The 18,105-nt window shown below is 44.7% G+C and overlaps 1 pseudogene; it reads right to left on the bottom strand.

Moving 5' to 3' along the window:
• Window positions 1-14,249: 14,249 nt before the first annotated feature.
• LOC106145430 (transmembrane protein 132B pseudogene) lies at window positions 14,250-15,314 on the bottom strand (annotated as a pseudogene).
• Between the last annotated feature and the right edge of the window lie 2,791 nt (window positions 15,315-18,105).

The following is an 18,105-nucleotide window of genomic DNA, read 5'->3' as shown; positions in this document are numbered from 1 at the left end:
CATGATTAGGCAACCCTGCAGTTTAGCATATACACTCTGGCAACCCCTCCTGGCCTAAACCAATCAGTTCAAACGTATCCACTACTTCAACTAACCAATCACTCTTACCCAACTTGTTCCTGTCAATGAATGTGCTAATCAACTTTAAGAGTTGTTGTTTGATGTTCCCGCGGTATAAAATAATTTGCTGTGTTATGTTGTGGTGCATAGAGTATCCCCCAAAATCCTATAGATCCTCACTGAACTAAGGGTCAGGACTCATTCCTCTGGACGGCTGCATCAGAAAAGGTTTTGAGTCCAGGCTAGAGCTTGCAATAAAGACTTTGTGTGATTGCATCGGATTCGGCTCCTGGAGGTCTATGGGGTCCAAAGAATCTGGCATTACAGCACTCCGAGCTGAGCTGGAAAGGCAGTCACTGCTTCCTGCTATGGAAGGGAATGGGCTGCCATCAACCCCCAGGGCCCCCCATGTCCTGCAGTTTGGGTGTTTTGGGGGATGTTCGAGGGCACTTTAGGCCCCTGCCTTCAGTTCTGAACAATGCTTTCCCTGCTGTAGCTATATGAGCCCTTCCCTTGCTGCCTGTGGGTCTTTGTTCAGGTGACAGCTTATCATCAGAGTCTGCTGAGGAATAGCAACCCCACAGGTCCCTTGCTGTTCACATGGCCCATCCTGGGACACTGCCTTAACATCTGCCCTCTCTTCCTCCCTCTGCAAGAGTGTGAGCATCCAGGAATCTCATCTCTTCTGTGAACCAGGACAGCCCCTGCCCTGGAGTGCTGGTGGTCACAGAGCAGGTGTGCTGTGGAGCACATCAATAGGCAGCTACTGCACAGACCCTGTCCAGTGAGACCTGGGGACCCTCTTCCTTTCTCTCTCCTGCTTCTGGAGAGAATCCAGTACAGCTGGTATTTCTTCCTGAGAGTCCTGCTACTTTCTCACCCAACCTGCTGGAGAAAACCTTTGACACACTCCTAAGAACCTGCAGCTTCTGTGAGGAGCAAGATCTGTACAGTTGGGGGTGGGGCAGCTTGACAAAGGAGTAGCTAAGCAACCAGAAACATCTGTTCCCCTAAGTCACAATGGCTTCAGGGATGCCTGGTTGTCTTCAGAGGCAGGGCTGCCCCAACTCCCTGGGGGCTCTTTAGAGGGTTCTTAGGATGGAAATAGATCCCCTGGGTCAAATCCCAGCTCCACCTCTTACTCTGTGATCAGAGCTTCCTGCTCAGTTTCCTTGTCTCCAAAATAGGAATAAGAGGAGCTTCTACCACAATGACATCAACCTCAGGATTATACTCCCCATGGAGACTGCCATCTCCCAACACTGTTCTGCTTATCAGAGAAATGGAGGAGGAGAAGGGCCATTCTCTCCAGGAGTGGATGCTACAGGAGCAGGCCCACAGGTCTGCATTTCCCAGGAGAACCAGCACCCCTTCATGTCGCCTCCTCTTCTAAGATGCTGTTGGCTTAGCAGCATGGGGACCTCTTTCCAAAACAACCCTTGCCTGCTTTGTCCAGGAAAGTTTGATTGGTTAATTTCCTTTTTTTTTTTTTAGTTAAAAAGCTTTATTGAAATAGATTTTACATATCATAAAATTTGCCCATTTCCAGGACACAATTCAATAGTTTTTAGTAACTGTACTGAGTGGTGCAATCCTGGTCCTAGATGAATCAGAACATTTCTATACTTCACTAACTCCTCCACCCATTGGGCTCCCACGGCCCGGACCCCGGCCCAGGGAGATCGCAGACCTACTTTCCAGTTTGCACTTTGCCTTTTCTGGACGTTTCATACCTGTACAGTCATATGAGATGATTCTTCTGAGGCTGGCTTCTTCCATGTGACATAATGCTTTGACGTCACGTGTGCCATGCTGCAGCATGAATCCGTGGCTCTTTTGATTTCTGATGACATTCTGCACTCCGGATTCAGCTGGAAAGGCAGCCACTGCTTCCTGCTATGGAAGGGAATGGGCTGCCATCGACCCCCAGGGGCCCCCATATCCTGCAGTTTGGGTGTTTTGGGGGATGTCTGAGGGCGCTGTGGGCCCCTGCCATCTGTTCTGAACAGTGCTTTCCCTGCTGTAGCTGTGTGAGCCCTTCCCTTGCTGCCTGTGGGTCTTTGCTCAGTTGACAGCTTATCATCAGAGTCTGCTGAGGATGAGTTTGAAATAGCAACCCCACAGGCTTCTGGCTGATCACATGGCCCATCCTGGGACACTGCCTTAACATCTGCCCCTCTTTCTCCCTCTAAAAGAGTGTGAGCATCAGCCAGGCTTGCTTATCCACAGCGTGGGGACAGGCAGCTTTACTGCCAGCTTGGGGTGCTGAAAGTGCCACTGCTGCCCACGCACTCAGCGGGGCATCTGTGTGGACCAAGGCTGGACCCCAGGGGGGTCAGATCATGAGCTCCAGGCCAGCTTCAGCAACTCAGCAAGGCCCCAAGCAACTTAGCAAGGCCCTGTCTCAACATAAAAAGTAAGAATGGCTGGGGACCGGGCGCAGGGGTGAAGTGCCTCAGGGGAGGGTGCTCCGTGGACACAGGGCTGTGAGACACGTCCAGGATCAGCTTTCTGGGAGGCAGTTTAACCTGCATTTCCCCCAGCAGCACCTGGGGGGGGGGTCCTCTCCTCTCTGCAGCCTCCCTGTACCCTTTATCATCTCCCTGGTGAGGGTGTCACATGATACCTTATTTGGAATTTTTCTGTTTTGTGTTAATGATTGACCATGTCTTGCATCCTTTGTGTGCACATTTTGCCACTCATATAATTTATTTAACAAGTTTTTGCCCAGTTTTTACAGGTGTGTCTTACTGTTGTGATATGAGTCATTTATAAATTGTAAATCTTTTTTAGGATATATACTTGCAAATATTTTCTCCCAGTCTGTGGCTTGCTTTTGTTTCATTTTTAGATGGTGTAGCTTACGGAACAACAGCTTTGAATTTGATGATGCCATTTGGCACTTCTGGCTATGCGTTTCTGTCCCCTGCCACCCCTGGTCCCCTGCCCCTGGGGTCTTTGAGTTGGGCTTGTGTGATACTAAACTTCGGCTGGTTATTTTCCTGGGATTAGGGCTTTCCTGGGGAGTGAGCTTCAGGGTGAGTCCAAGTCAATTGATGTCAATGCCCCATGCATGGGATTTTCCAGGGAGCGGTCAGCAGGTCAAGTAGTGGCAGGCTCTGGGGATGAAGTGTTTTGAACAGCTGCCCCCAAGGTCAGAATGCCACACCCTGCTTTTCCTCGGGCTCAGCAATTCTTTCCTGAACAAACCCTCTTCAGTCTGTGGGCAACCTTCAATTAACTTCCAGAGTTCCCAAAGAAGCGGATTTTGCCAGGATTTCTTATGCTGGTTTGGCAGAGCAGGATGGACATCACTAGTCTGACAACACACTATGTTCTTAAGGTTGAACCTGACTTGCTGCTGCTACTAACCTTCCAGGGACAAGAAAACTTTCTTCCCCACAAGAGTCTCTAGCAGACTTCTAAGCGCACACTTGGTGCTCAGGAGTGTGCTAGAGACCTTGTGCTCAGATACTAGCAAGTGGCAGGAGTCAGAGCCAGTCCTGACAGTGTCTCCTTTCTTCTTACTGTTGAGGACAATTCCACCGAGTGGTGGCCTGGCTGGTGTACTCACCAGGGACAAGCACCTGTCCTTCCTCCCTTGACTCATGAATCTGCCTGCTATCGGGCAGGGATGTGGCTTGGGGGGTAAAGCACTTGCCTAGCATGCCCAAGGCCCTGCGCTCCACCCTCAGCACCAAGCCTACCATTGACAGGTCTCTCCTACACAGCGGTAGCCTATTCAGTTTCACATAGTGTAAGATTTTTAGTAAGGGATGCTCTCAGATTTTATTTATTTATTTTTTTTTGAAAAAAACAAAACAAAATACTGTTTATTTCTCTACTGTTTGAAAAGTATTTTCACTTCAACTTTTGAGTGTTTTCTTTTTCACAAATCATCTCATGGCTTGCATAGCTTCTGATGACACTGCTGCCTTGCTCATTTTCTGTCCCTTAGATGTGACATCTCCATTTCCTGCAGTTGCCTTCTGTATTTTCTCTCAGGGAGCTGACAGGATGTATATGATAGGGTTTATCTGTGGACATGGCATTCTCTTAATTTCTTGCATCTGGGAGTTGTGACTTTTAAATTGTAGTAAATTATCAGACAATATCTTCAAACATTTCTTTCTCCTGTCTTGTGCTTCCCTGACTAGGATTTCTGTGCTACATACTAAGCACAGTTTGATATGGTCTCACAATTTTCAAATTCTTCATGAAATTTTTCACTTTTATCTTCTTGTGTTTTGGTTTTGCTTTAGTAGTATACATTTTGTTGCTTACTTTTGAGTTTGCTTTTTTTCAGGCTGCTAGTGACTCTCTCAGAAGATGTTCTCCTGCCCCAATGCCATCTTTTCCATTTCTAATATTATTGGACTGTTTTTACAATTTTTCTTTGCTGATATATCCCTATACATTTTGCAATATTGCCAGTCTTCTCAAAAAAGATTCTTCAAGATACAAGCCGGGAAATCTAATTCCACTCCTTATGTAACTTCAAGGATTTTTTAAATTTAAATGCAATTTTATTGAGATATCCCTGGCATAAAAACCTTGTACTCTATGTGTGCACATGCCACGTGTAGCTGGTGTACAAAGAGATGTTTTGATACATGTCATAAAATGTCACAATCCACCATCACCACAATGCTTGTCATCTGTCTGCGTGTGTGCAAGAAGATTAAATTAATATTCATCTCCCCAACAAATTCCCAGTGTGTAGGGTGGTCACATAGCTATGCATTAGGTCTCTGGACAGGCACCTGACACACCTGAAGCTGTGTCCTATATTAGCGGCCCCTCCCCCCTGCCCACTGACCTCAAGCCTTGGAGATCTCTGTTCTCTCTGTTTTGCAAACTTCACTAGTTTAGATTCCACATACCTGGGATCCTGCAGTATTCGCCTTTCTGTCTCCTGCTTGTTTTGCTTACATGATGTATTCATCGTCCTCCTTTGGTGTTTTGTGTCTCATGATTCTGTATTGACTATCAGGCACTGTATGGAATGTGGCAGTCTCTGTTGAGGCCTAGGAAGAGCCCTCCTCTTCATCTTGCTCGCCATGAGCGGGGCTGGGTGGATCTGGTGAGGAACTGGCTGGGTTTTCGGTAGTTTTTCCAGAGACCTTCACAGCCCTCAGGTCTCGCAGCCACCCCGTCGTGGAGCAGAAGACCTGGAGCACCAGGAGCTTCTCTGTGCACCGCCATCATCTCAGCATTCCTCAGCCCCGTACCCCTGTCTCTGTGTGTTGGCCAGATCCTCATCATTGTTGCCTGGAGCAAAGCTAGCCATGCTGGTGAGGGCATTTCACATGCTGTTGCTTGGGTCTCAGAAGCAGGCCATTCCTGTGCACTTTAGTCCCAGGCACCAACATGGAACTCTTTTCTCAAGGTGTCAGGTCTTGGTGCAAACCAAGGACCATTGACTAGTCCTGCACCACCAGCAATGACAATGTTCTCCTTCACATCAGGCAGTCTCTTGGGCCTGAGTGAAGCTGAGCCAGAGCTGGCCTCTCTGTCCTGCACTGGACAGCAGGTGCATTTCACCTACAGTCCATATGGAATTAAGGGAGCAAATTTATTTAGTCAACAACCCAAGCTGAGCCATTTATGTGCTGTTTCCCCTGTGCTTCACACATTGCCATTGATGAGAAGAGCTGGAGACATGGGTAATTTTATTCCTGCCTGGTGATGGCAGTTGCTCACCTGCCAGTCTTTGCCTCCAAGGTGACCTTATGCATCACCTGTGATGTGGGTCACCTGCTTCTTCTTATATGCACCCATGGGAAATCCATGACAAAGTGCCAGTGAGTGGGTGTCCTTTTCCCATGCTTGGGTTATCTGAGATCTCCTAAACTGCTGCAGTAGCTCAGTTTTATCTTTTAAGAATTAATTAACTTTTTGTCTAATTTTATGGCTGTCTCCTTTCCCTGCTGTGCTTTATTAAAGGCTGTGTCTCCCACTCTCTTATGTGGTGATTGTCATTCTGAATTTAGCTCATCAGTGTCCACTGACATCCTGGATTTCAAAAATCCTGTGGTTATGTTGATTAACCAATTTGTCATCTTATTGTTAATATGAGAGCAAGATTCTCAGGCAGCTTTCATCTTCTTAGGGGGAAGCCAAACTTCAGGACTTTTTAATGGATTAATAGAACCCAGTCAATCATGGCTCTCCTACAGTGCCTTGATCAGCAACAGATGCTTCTCATAGAGTTTAAGTTGGAAAGAAATCTGCAAAAGGAATGCCAGCTCCTTCATTCTGAACAGCACGGAGGAGCCAGCACCACAGAGCCAGCCACCCACAAAGGGGTGCTTGGATGGTGCTTGGATTTGTCATTGAGACTACTTCTTCACATTCTGATGCTACCGATGACCTGTTCACACAGCACTTTGTCACCTAGCCCTGCTCTGTACCAGGCAGAGACTGGATGCTGCATCCTGCCAGCACCTGAAAGACTCGGCCACCCTGTACAGGTCACCTCCTTCCAGGGGTCCTGAAGCAGAGCAAGGCCTGGCTGGGAGAGAGCTGTGCCTTGGTTCACAAATGACAGCACTTATGTTGGCCTTGAACTGCCTACTGGTTTCCATTTGCTAAAACTAGATGAATCCTGGGCTGGGAGAGGAGGGTCTGAAATGCTCAAGTGATAGTGAAGGAACATGCTGAGACCTGTCCTTAAAAATGTGATTTTCCCCTGCCTTTCCCCACTGAGAAAACGACAAGACAGAGCACCTGAAACCAATCTCCATAAAAGGTGACACATTTTGCAGAGGCGACAGGAAAAGCTCCCAGTTTTACCAGTTGGTGACCCATTGCTTGTTAGTGCTTCTCCTCCAGGACCTGGAAATCAGAGGGTGGCCTGGTCCTCTTAAGGACCATTTGGGAAAACTCACATTCAAATTTAGCACAAACTCACTTCTCCCCGAGTGTCTTTTCTCAGGTCAGTGAGCTTTCTCTCAGTGCACAGGGCCGCTCCTCCGTCCCCAACAGCTGCCTTACATTTGGAAGACAAGACAGTTTTCACAAAATAGAATGCCCCTTCCACTCCACCTGAGTCCATTTCTCCCTTAGGTTCCCTGCTCCAGGGAGTCCGTGGAGTGTTCTCTTTCCGTGTGCAGGGGCATGTGCTTGGTAATGTGCCAACGGTGGTCTACATCTCTGCAGAGGCTGGGGTCCTAGTAGCTGGCGAGGCTTTATCTGATGTGAGGCCTCCTGTTCCAGCTAGAGACATGCTTCTCAAGTCCCCAGAGCTTCACTTACTAGGTTGTCTTCACCGACTGCATCCGTTTCATTTCCTTTCTCTGTCAGGAGGAACCTTTCCCTCAACAGTCCAGATGGTTTCTAAAGGCGACCTTGCCTGACAAGCACCATGTTCCTCAATGATCACTTATTCTCTGTGTTATCCCCAGATTTCCACCCTCCACATCATGCCCTCTTGGGCAGCAGGTGCATGGGTCACCTTAGGAGAGGCCCTCGCTCCAGTCAGAATGGCAGTCATCAAGAATACAAACAACTGCAAGTGCTGGCGAGGATGTGGGGAAAGGCCCACCCTTACATTGTCGATGGGACTGCAAATGAGTGCAACCATTCTGGAAAGCTGTATGGAGATTCTTCCAAAGACTAGCCACCATATGACCCAGCTGTCTCTCTCCTCAGTATTTTTCCAAAATAACGAAAATCAGCACACCATATGGACGCAGCTGTGTGAATGTTTGCAGCAGCACAACAAGAGCCAAGCAATGGAATCAACTTACACATCTATCAACACATGAATGGACAAAGAACATGTGGCAGATGTTCACAGTGGAGTTTACTCAGCCACAGAGAAGAATGGTGGAACACTGGCATTGGCCAGTAAACGGATGGAGCTCAGCAAAATGAGTCAGAACGCCATGGGTCCAGTGTTTTCTCTCATATGCATGAGTGAGACTGAAATAAGAGGAAAGAAAGTGAAAAACAGAGGAGATCTCTAGAGTAGGAGGGGCTTGGTGGGGAGGGAGGAGGAACAGGACAAAGTTGGAGTAAAATTGACTAAATCATGCTATGCCCATACGTGAGTGTACCACAGTGAATTGCACCTTATGTCTGTCTGTAAAACATAATTTAAAAGACTATAAATAAATAAAATGAAGATCAGGAGAGTAGAGGAAAGGGAGGGCAGAGGGGAGGGAAAGGGGAAGTACTGGGGACTTCGGTGGACCAAATTCTATTCCACGCTTGCATGATTTTGTGGAAACGAACCCACCATTATGTGTAACTACAATGCACTAAAAAGAAAAAAAAAAAAAGAAAGGTTTCTACCAGGAACTCAGAACAATTCTGACCATTAGCAGCTGTGTTTCGAATTCATTAGTGATTTAAAGCTTTTTTTTGGTGGGAGGGGGTCAAATCACCTCTCTTTTCTTTCCCCTCTTTCAACTTACGTGTGAAAGTAATTGATTTCCATAAATAATCTTCAATTGCTTTTGAGAATAACAGTGAATTATTTTTGCCAAGCCTGGCATTTTCTTTCACGTGCCCTCCAGTCCTTCCTCTGCTGCCATTCACTCTCCGCCAGGCTCTGAAGCTAATTATCCCTCCATGTCTTAGAACTGTCGGCTTTTTCTTCTAAGAACCATGATAGGTTCTGACTAGGAGCCACATAAAGACCCGCCATGGAGACTGGGACTGTCTGTCTGTATGTCTGTTGAGAAGTTGTCTTTCATCTTTACAAATGTGGTGGAGCTGTTCAGATCACTCTCGAGTCATAGCACACTGAGTGTCATTCAGTGTTCAAGGAGTTACTTTGTTGCTGGTCCAGTTGTAAGCACAAGGGCTGAAAAATAATGGACCATACAAAGGTCTTTATTTACTTATTTCCCCATGATTCTGCATATGATAGCGCATGACATGCTTGAGTAGTACTGAAGCTGAGGAGTCACTAACATGTGGTGAAAATCCGTATATCTCAGCAGTTGATCACTACAAACGCACAGGTAGCAGGTCCCCACCAGGATGAGAAACACTTAGGCAGGCATTCTGCCTGATGTCTCCCTCCAAATCCTGAGCTCCAGCACCACCCTGCTTCGCCACCTCAGCCTGGATTCTTTTTCATTATAAAGCACTTCTGAGGGTACCTTGTGCTGGGTGAATCAGGAGATCACGATTTGGGCTTTGAATGGAATTCTGCTATGTAGATCTACCTAGCTGAGCAATGGTCCACCTCATCATTGGCATTAGAGTTATTCTCAGTTGGTATTATGTTATTGTAATTCAAGTTGCTACTAATATCCTCATCAGGTTTCCTTAGCCTGTGTGTGACATAAACATGTGTTTTATATATATATATATATATATATATATATATATATATATATATATATTAACATATTCATATGTTAATTTTTGCCAAGCCTGGCATTTTTTTCCACATGCCCAATTACTCATACTAAGTTGAGTAATTGCATATAGAATTATAGAATATGTGTACAATTTTTTAGAAATTTGTTTTAAAAACTGCCAACTAATTGGCAATAGTAGATAGTTTTAGCTGATCCGCATTTTCACTAACATTGATGTTTTTCAGACTTTAAAATTTTGGTTGTTCTTGAAATTAAGTAGAGCTAAGTCACTGTACTTTTTACATGAATTTTCCTTTTTTCTCTTTTTGCAGTGCTGGGGTAGAACCCAGGGCCTCATGCCCTCGGGCGAGCTCCACCACTCAGTAAAGCTCCAGCCCCAATAGCCATTTTCTTCTGTCCATTTAAAAAATTAGATTGTCTTTTATGCTGGAGCAATAGCAGAATTACCTATCTGTATAAGATTTGTTAGGAGGTGTACTGCAATTTTTCCTCCATTCATTTTGTAACTATATCTTTCATCTGCAGAAATATTTTTAAATGTTTTATAAAGGGCAATTATTTTATGTAAAACAATTTTGAAACATGATTAAGAAGTCTTTGTTAAATCAAAAATAGATGCTATTTTTCATTTCTAGGTTCTGTTTAAAGCCTTACTCTTTTAATTTTAACCCTTGGGTCTGTGATCTCTCTAAAAATCAAATAATGAGTTATTTTAGTTCCAACCTTAATAATGAAAAATAGAATTTCACTATTTGCAAAGTGCTATATTTAGGAGAAATATTTAGATACAGAAAATGTTTAACAGAACCTAAAAAGACAATTCTGCATATTGAATTATTTTTTTTAATCTGAAAAACTGATTTTGAGTAGCAATAATATTTTGAAGGCAGGGCACAGAACATAAAGCCTGCTCGGTATGGGAACAGACGGCATTACTGCTTTCTTGGAATGGAAAGATTATTTCCCTAGTGGACTTTAAAGCTTTTAGGTTCTTCTTTCCCATCGGGAAAGTCCTGTAAGGGTCCCGCGAGCGTCAGAGGAAGAGACCACCAAGAGACCGACTCATGTAACAGCAAAAGGGGATTTATTGAGGATCCAATCCAGAACACTGGAGCTCCAGGCTCACTCAAGAAGGGGGAGTGGCCAAGAGCCCCGAGCAGGGGTTGAGCAGTGCTTAAGTACACTTTTTGGGGAGGGCAGGGACTTTACATACGTCATGGTCCCCTTTAACAAATCATCATACACCGAGGGAAAATCAAACAACAACTCTCAAACATGATTAGCACATTCATTGGCGGCAACAGGTCGGGCGGGGGTGATAGGTCGCTCCTAAGAAGGGGGGATACATTCAAACTGATTGGTTTGGGCCCTGAATGCCTATGTGCCAAGCTGCACAGGGTCCTAGGTTATTAAACAATCAGGGGGTAATATCTACTGGGCAGTCTCGGGAATTGTCCTAACAGCTACAGGAATTTCAGCTTTGAGTGTAGCATAGGAACTTAACAATACCTGGTTCTTTACATTTTAACTCAGGCTTTGCAGCTTAGAAATTTTACCCTTTCAGTCCTAGTGTCCTGATCATCTTGAGTAAGCTTGTCCAACATAAACACTGAAACCCAGGTCATTTTATTCTAATTTTTTTTCTCTATGAAAAAAAAATCTAAAAACAAAGAGTAGAGAGATTTCCATAACACATCTGACTTTTACAAATCTACAGAGATCATTGATGAGTGCTCAAAATTTGAATATAAAGAAATATATTTTTTTGTCCAGCCAGGAAATAGTGGGGAGAACTGGACAGTGACCTCTACAAATCACAGGCCTAGTTGTTAGCTATGCTCCATTAACATACCTGTGGACTTATCCAATAAGTGGGTTTGGAGCTACCTCACCTCCAAATCCTTTGAAAAACAATGGCATAAACAAAATACCCAATTAAATGTAAAAGAATAATAAAGAGAAATGCAGCACGACTTCCTCGGGCCTCCTGAGCAGCCCTTCCTCCAGGAGACAGCCAGCCTTGCAGACTCTCCATCCTGCAAATGCTTCCTTACCCAGACCACGGCAAGGATTCCCAGGCTCCAGGGCCTTGACTCTCAAGCACCATTCCAACAGCAAAGGACCCAGAGGACACCTGTGGTGAGGCCGACCGTCTCTCCACAAACCCTCCAGCGCTGTGCATGAGAGAGAAGCAGATGAAGTTGGCTGCCAACTTGAGGAGACCTCAGAGCAGATGGGTTTGGAGGGTGGGTTCACCCATGTGGAAGTCTACCGCAACAAGGGGGTAACCAAACACCTCTGTTCTGACCGGCTCAGCCATCAGCCCATCATCGTGATGGAGAGCCCCAGATGCCTCCTCTGTGTCTTCCCAAGTTAGTTCTTAGACTTGTGGCTCAAAGTGAGACAAGATAGAAGAAACCACAAGTCTAACCCTAAGAGGCCCCGTCTCACATATGGGCCCCAGCCTATTTTCCTCCTGATGTGGATTCCTGAGAGGCCCGTGAGACTTGGAGCACTGTGAGACCAGTCACTAATGCCTGTAGGCGCTGCCGGAACAGAGCCAAGGGGGAGATGTTGCAGGAGCCAGATGTGGGTACCTTCCAAACCTATAGCTTGGATGACATCCACCTAGATATCCCTAAGAGAATCACAGCACTCTGATAGCCCTCTGCTCCTTGAGGAAGTGACGCCACCCACACATCTGACATAGTCACTAAGCACAAAGTTTCCCTTAAAAGAAGAGCCCAAGGTCCTGAAAGCACTTATTCTCAAAATACCATCCACTTTCAGGATGCCCAAGTGCACATTCCTTGTTTCCTAAATAAATCTCTGCTGTGCCTGTTTTTGACACATTCTGGATTTCTTTTCTGTGAGGTGTGTTGCTGAGAGCCATAGCCAAGTAGGAATAACGCATGGCAATTTCCTTGTCAGCCTACCCAATGTTGCTTAGAGGGAGGACTCTCCATTGTGGAAATGGGCTTGCCTTGGACCCAGGTCATTTGCAGTGACATTGCATGAAAGGTGACCTTGCTCAGGGATTAGGGCAGATGTGGGTTTAGGGCAGATCCTGCTAGGAATAGGGCGGATCCTGCTGCCTCAGGCACCTGCTCCTTGAGTTTCCATTGAGTTCTTGAGGGATTCAGAGGATATTTTGGGATGCAGAGCCCGGTGGAGAGTGTGGATTTTCCCCAGAACAAGCGTGTAGAGGGCCGGTGAGAGTTCGGGAATAAAGAGTTGCTGTTGAAATCTACAAGTTTTTGTGGTGGCTTGGTTATTTTGTGCCCAGCCAGACTGCAGCAGTGTGTCAAGACCCTGCAAGGGCCTCTCTTTGGGACACCTCCTGAGACCCCTCGCTGGTGCTAAAAGATGTTCCCAAGGAAGCTACGATGTCCAGTATCTGTTTGCAGCCATTTCAATTTATTTAATTGACAAGTTGTCTCATTCTCTTATTAGGAAGCTTGCTCTAACTCCATTTCATACCACTGTTTCAACCACTGTTTATTTTTTCAAAAAGAATTGAAGACTGATTTTTTTTCTTCTTCCCCTTCTTTTTCTGACCCTTGATTTCCTGACAACTGTATCTTGAGGTTTAGAGTGGCCATTTATTTTCATGACTGTATTGAGTGTGCTCATTGCTTTCCTACCTCAGGACATATTCAGTGATGTTTTCTCTTGTCCAGCAGCACAGATGAGAATGTTTTCCTGGTCACTGAATAGATGGATTTCCATCCTGCTAAACAGAATCTCATCTGTGCTTTCTCTATTTTTCTTGAGTAAAATGGCAGTTTAGTCTATATCTGTTTTTAAGGAATCTTCTTTTCGTGAATGTCCGCACCCGCTTCATATTTGAGTCTAGTGAGTGAAATGTTTTCCACAAAATGTTTATGTGACTAGGTGTTTTATGTGGGCACTTTCCCCTTAGGAGTGGACTCTATAATTTCCCACATGGATTTTCAGCTACTATATATTTAAAATAAATTTTTTTTGTGGTTCACAGATATTCACCAATTTTTGCAAAATTCATGTGAATCTTTTTCACTGATTGTTAATATTTTTTTAAAAAAATCTGCCATGCAATGTTGATTTAAGATGTGTCAATGAGAAAACAAGGGCTACAGAAAATGAGGATTCAGTTACTTTTTTGTATCCATAAACAGTAGGGTCAAGCAGAGAAGGGCCCTGGGAACTCAATCTGGATGTGGCAAGGCTGGTTCCAGGGAGCCCAACTCCTGTCTCATCCAAGCAAATGTCAATTAAATGAGAGAAACCATGTATGTTTCAAAAAGCCTTGCAGAAGTCAAAAACAAAACAATAAACAACTCTTCCCCAAAACAAACAATAGGCATTGGTATAAATGTGCATATAAACAATGTGGAGCACACCAAAAAGGGTGGCCACATTCACTCACCTGTCCCAGAAGAGTTCTCAGGCCCAGAGTAAGACTTGTCCATGTACCTGACTGATGTCAAACTATAGGAAAATTAACCATCAAACTCCTCCCAATTCTAAACATTTGTTTGTCTTGAGCTGGCCGATAAAGTCCTTGGTGGAGTACTTGGCGCACTGGTAATGAGCAAGTACAGGTGGCGCGCTTTTGCTGACCCACTGCTGCAGCAGTACTACAGGGGCCATGCCACGTGCTCACCCTGGCTTACACACAAGCTGCACTAACTCTTCAGGCCACTTTCATGTGCTTAGAAGAGGATCCTGCCCCCTGCCTTCCTGCCCCCACACACCAGGCTTCAACAAATAAATCCTTATTAAATCACCCTCTGTTGCTGAACAAGCTCACAGCTCCAGCTGTTTGAAAAACAGAAGTTACAGCCGTGAATTCAAATATAACACAGTATTTCAAGTCCTGGGAGTCCCCAGCCCCATATCCTGGCAGACCCACTTAATGTTGTCATCACTGTCAAACAGGATGGAGTTGGTGTACAGGCCCCCATCCTCGGGGAGGATGGTGGTGGAGGAAGTAAACTTGACCCTCTTCCTCTTTGGGCCATAGGAGTTTACAGGTTGATTTTTTATCTCTTTCTCATAGACATAGTCAGAAGGTCTGAGCAGCTGACTGTGGAAGGGCTTCTGGGAACCTCCGTTCAGCAGGAAGTTCCTCTCCTCGAACTGAAGGCCCCTGTCTATCATGGTCGTGCACTCCTCCAAGAGGAGCGTGATGTCCACTGGGTTCTCCAAAACCTCCACCTCGTTCCCAAGCCAGACCTAGTCGTGGGAGTGGGGGATGTTGCCCTGCTTGCTCACCGCAAGCCTTTTGTGTCTGTACTTCCAGGCAAACGCCACGCAGTTGATCAGGAGGACCAGGATGGCCAGGCAGAAGATGCAGAGCAGGGCGTACATGCCGATCTCCAAGTCTGTCAAGCCCCTGGAGGCCACTGTAAGGTCACTAGGGTTACTGAATTCTGGAAACTTCCCCTGGGTGGGGAAGCTGGTGAAGGCATCTGCACCACCACTCTTGAGCAGCTTCTTGTCCTTCCCCTCCCCAGACAGCAGCAGGGCTGTGCTCCTGTTGGTCCTGTCCTCTGGGCCAGCAGGGCCCCCATGCTGGAGCCACTCCTAGACCGCTCACTTCTGGCTCTCTTCCGGCTCTATGGAGTTACTCAGGTGATCTTTGTATTCCTGGTTCATGCCCTCAATGTCATTGCTGCCTCCTCGATGCTCCTCCTCAATGCCCAGTGCAAACCTGACCTTGATGCTTCCTTTACCCACAGCAAGAACACTGTTCCTCTTGGTCTTCTGGCAAGGCTCACTGATCATCATCTCCAACTTGATCAGGGGCCCTTGTCCTTCACCCTCTGCAACCACAACTGGCCACTGAAACTGCAGGTTTGGCTGAACAGATACCACCATTTCATCCAATGATGAGACAGTTATGGAAAAATCCTTTGGATCATAAATGTCTAAGTGTTACTTACTGAATTGAATAAAATTAAAAGAAAAAAAACCAAAATATTTGTTGTGATAACTCTTCTTCACATTTGCAAATTTTTATCACAGAAATGTTAATTCCCAAACATTCTTTAAGTGTATATACTTAGAAAAAATAAGCCCCAGTGCTCTGTAACCTTAATCCATACTTAAGATACACTGGACTGTCATTAATAATGATCTACATCCCAGTAACATGACATATAAACAATACAGTTTAAAAAGGGCAGGAAAATACACATAGTTTATTTCATGTCTTACAATTGAATTTTGCTGTGACCCTTCTTAAAGCTTTTTGAAAAATTAGGCCATGCATCCAAGTCATTTCCAAGGGCAACTAATCAGCCATCATCCAAGATATCATTTGAACTATGATACGTTAGAAATTCAATGCAGATAAAGCCACACAGTGCTGGCTGAAGGTTCTTGGGGGGAAATGCATCATAATCCCATCCCACTAGAGTGTCACAATGCCTCTGATATCTTCTTAAAGTGATTCACTAAAACTCTGAAGATGTGTGAAAGTTTTAGAATTGTCCATAATTACAGTAAGTAGACAGCAATTTGGTGCCTATTTACAGTAGCTGAAATGGAATTTCTAAGTGTCAAAAGCTGCCTGCTTTCATAAAAATGGAAAAATACAATTCTCTGTCATGGTCTACAGTAGACAATCAGTTGCACAGATGAACTTGCTGCCGAGCAAATGGCACAGGGACCTGTGATGGACATTTAAAGAGCATCTTAGAAGGAAGTGTTCCCCATGCATTGGGGGCTGACTGGGGAAGAGGCAGGGAGACATGTCGGGTGCCATCTCGGCTGCACATGCCCTCTGCTGATCACCTTTGGGACATGAAGACTGAGAGGGACAAGCTCTCCATTAGCCAGGGTCTTAAAGGTCTCTGGGAACTCATTTCTTTAGGAACTTGAAGAACTTCCCAGGGAACCATTCTCTTATCTCTGGTGGAGACTTGAGAAGAAAGTGAGGAGGGAGAAGCAGTCCATGTCTGGCATTTGCTGTGGACCAGCCACACTGGAAATTCACTGTCTTTTCTGTCTAGATGGAGGACATTCTAAAGTGACACCAAGAACTCTTGTCTCTGCTCATTAAGGTGCCACCAAATAAAAAGCACCAAAGGTGAAAATAGGTGTAAGAAAAATGAACCTCTAAATTACATGCATGTTTTATTTTTAATTGCAATTTTATCACAATCACTTAAAACACTGTAATTAATGTTTTGTTTTTTAAAAGAGAGAGAGAGAGAGAGAGAGAGAGAGAATTTTTAATATTTATTTTTTTTTAGTTTTTCGGCAGACACAACATCTTTGTATGTGGTGCTGAGGATCGAACCCTGGCCGCACGCATGGCAGGAGAGTGCGCTACCGCTTGAGCCACATCCCCAGCCCACTGTAATTAATGTTTACACCAAAATATTTCCTAATTTACTTTCAAAAGAAAACATTTGCTGAAATTATTTTTAAAACTTTCAATAATTGCTTGATTTCACCTTCCAATTAAAGCATTCCTAAAAAGAACAACTTACAGTATTTTTTCTTTGACTTAAAGAAAAAATTGATTTTAAAGAGTAGTAATTGTGTGTATGCTTTAAAAGAGATTTTGGTTGATTTAGCAATAAAGATTATTACAAAAATGATGCAGACCTTGGTGCTGGATATTCAGAATAAAGAATCATAAATTAAAAAATTAATCTGTGCTCAGAGGGTGATGCAAAGATAGGAAAGCTGTTGAGAAGATGGTTCCATCATTCCCTCCACCCCATAACCCTCCAAGTATGGCCTCCACGTTCATGCACACAGGTGGGCAGTCCCTATGACAGATCTGAGGGCCCCAGGAAAGCACAGCAGGAAAGGGGGTTTTATGGCCTAAAACTATCAATTCGTCCTTCTATTTGCAATTTAGTTCTAGAGGACATTAAAGGTGCATGTATTAAACAGACATTAGAAAACAACTCAATTGTAGACTAACACTTTACAGTGAGAATTTATAGTTTTTATTGAGAATGTCTCTTGCTCAATTTCCAAAATATCATTCCATCAGTATTAGCTAGAAAATACCACAGGTGCATGAGGAAAGATACAAGATCTGGTAATTTCATATTTTCAGCAAGAAATCATTTTTTTTCATGTTCTTAACCACTGCCCATGTCCAATACAATTAAAGAATTCAATTCCAAGTTTGGAAAATAAAATCCTCACGGTTTCTCTGTCTTCAGTTAGTAACACAGAACGTGGAGGCTTATATTTGTAGGAAAACAGCTTTCATTCATTTTTCAGCTTAGCTTTTTCAACTAAAAGAGGTCACATTGATGATGTTCATATATTTTTTCTCAGCATCGCCTTGTGAGATAGAAAAATGCAGATCATTGTTTTCATCTCACAGACAATGACATGCTCTGAGGGGTCAGGGTTCCTGCCTGTGCTACCCATACACCAAATGGCCTCGGAAACCTTCCACTCCTCAATCTTTTAGTCCACACCTTCAGCCACCTGAGCCATCATGACATTCCTGAAGGGCACTCATTTCCCTTGAGTCCAAGGAGCTTTGGGAATGTGACTGGATGCCACAGTCCACATTCCGTGGGCAGCTGAGTGCCTCTAATGTCTTCTCATTCCTGCGGCTGCACATCAGGTACTGTGGCTCCTTCTCAAAATCAGGATCCTCCTAACTTGAGACGCTCCAGTAAAACCCAGGACACAGAGTTGTCTTGGTGTTTCTTTCTGTTGCAGATATTAGCGTCCACTCAAAGTC

The sequence above is a fragment of the Ictidomys tridecemlineatus genome, chromosome 2, assembly GCF_052094955.1.
Source record: "Ictidomys tridecemlineatus isolate mIctTri1 chromosome 2, mIctTri1.hap1, whole genome shotgun sequence".
NCBI lineage: Eukaryota > Metazoa > Chordata > Mammalia > Rodentia > Sciuridae > Ictidomys > Ictidomys tridecemlineatus.
Note: the sequence above shows the minus strand (reverse complement) of the source record. Positions and strands in the feature narration are given on the sequence as shown.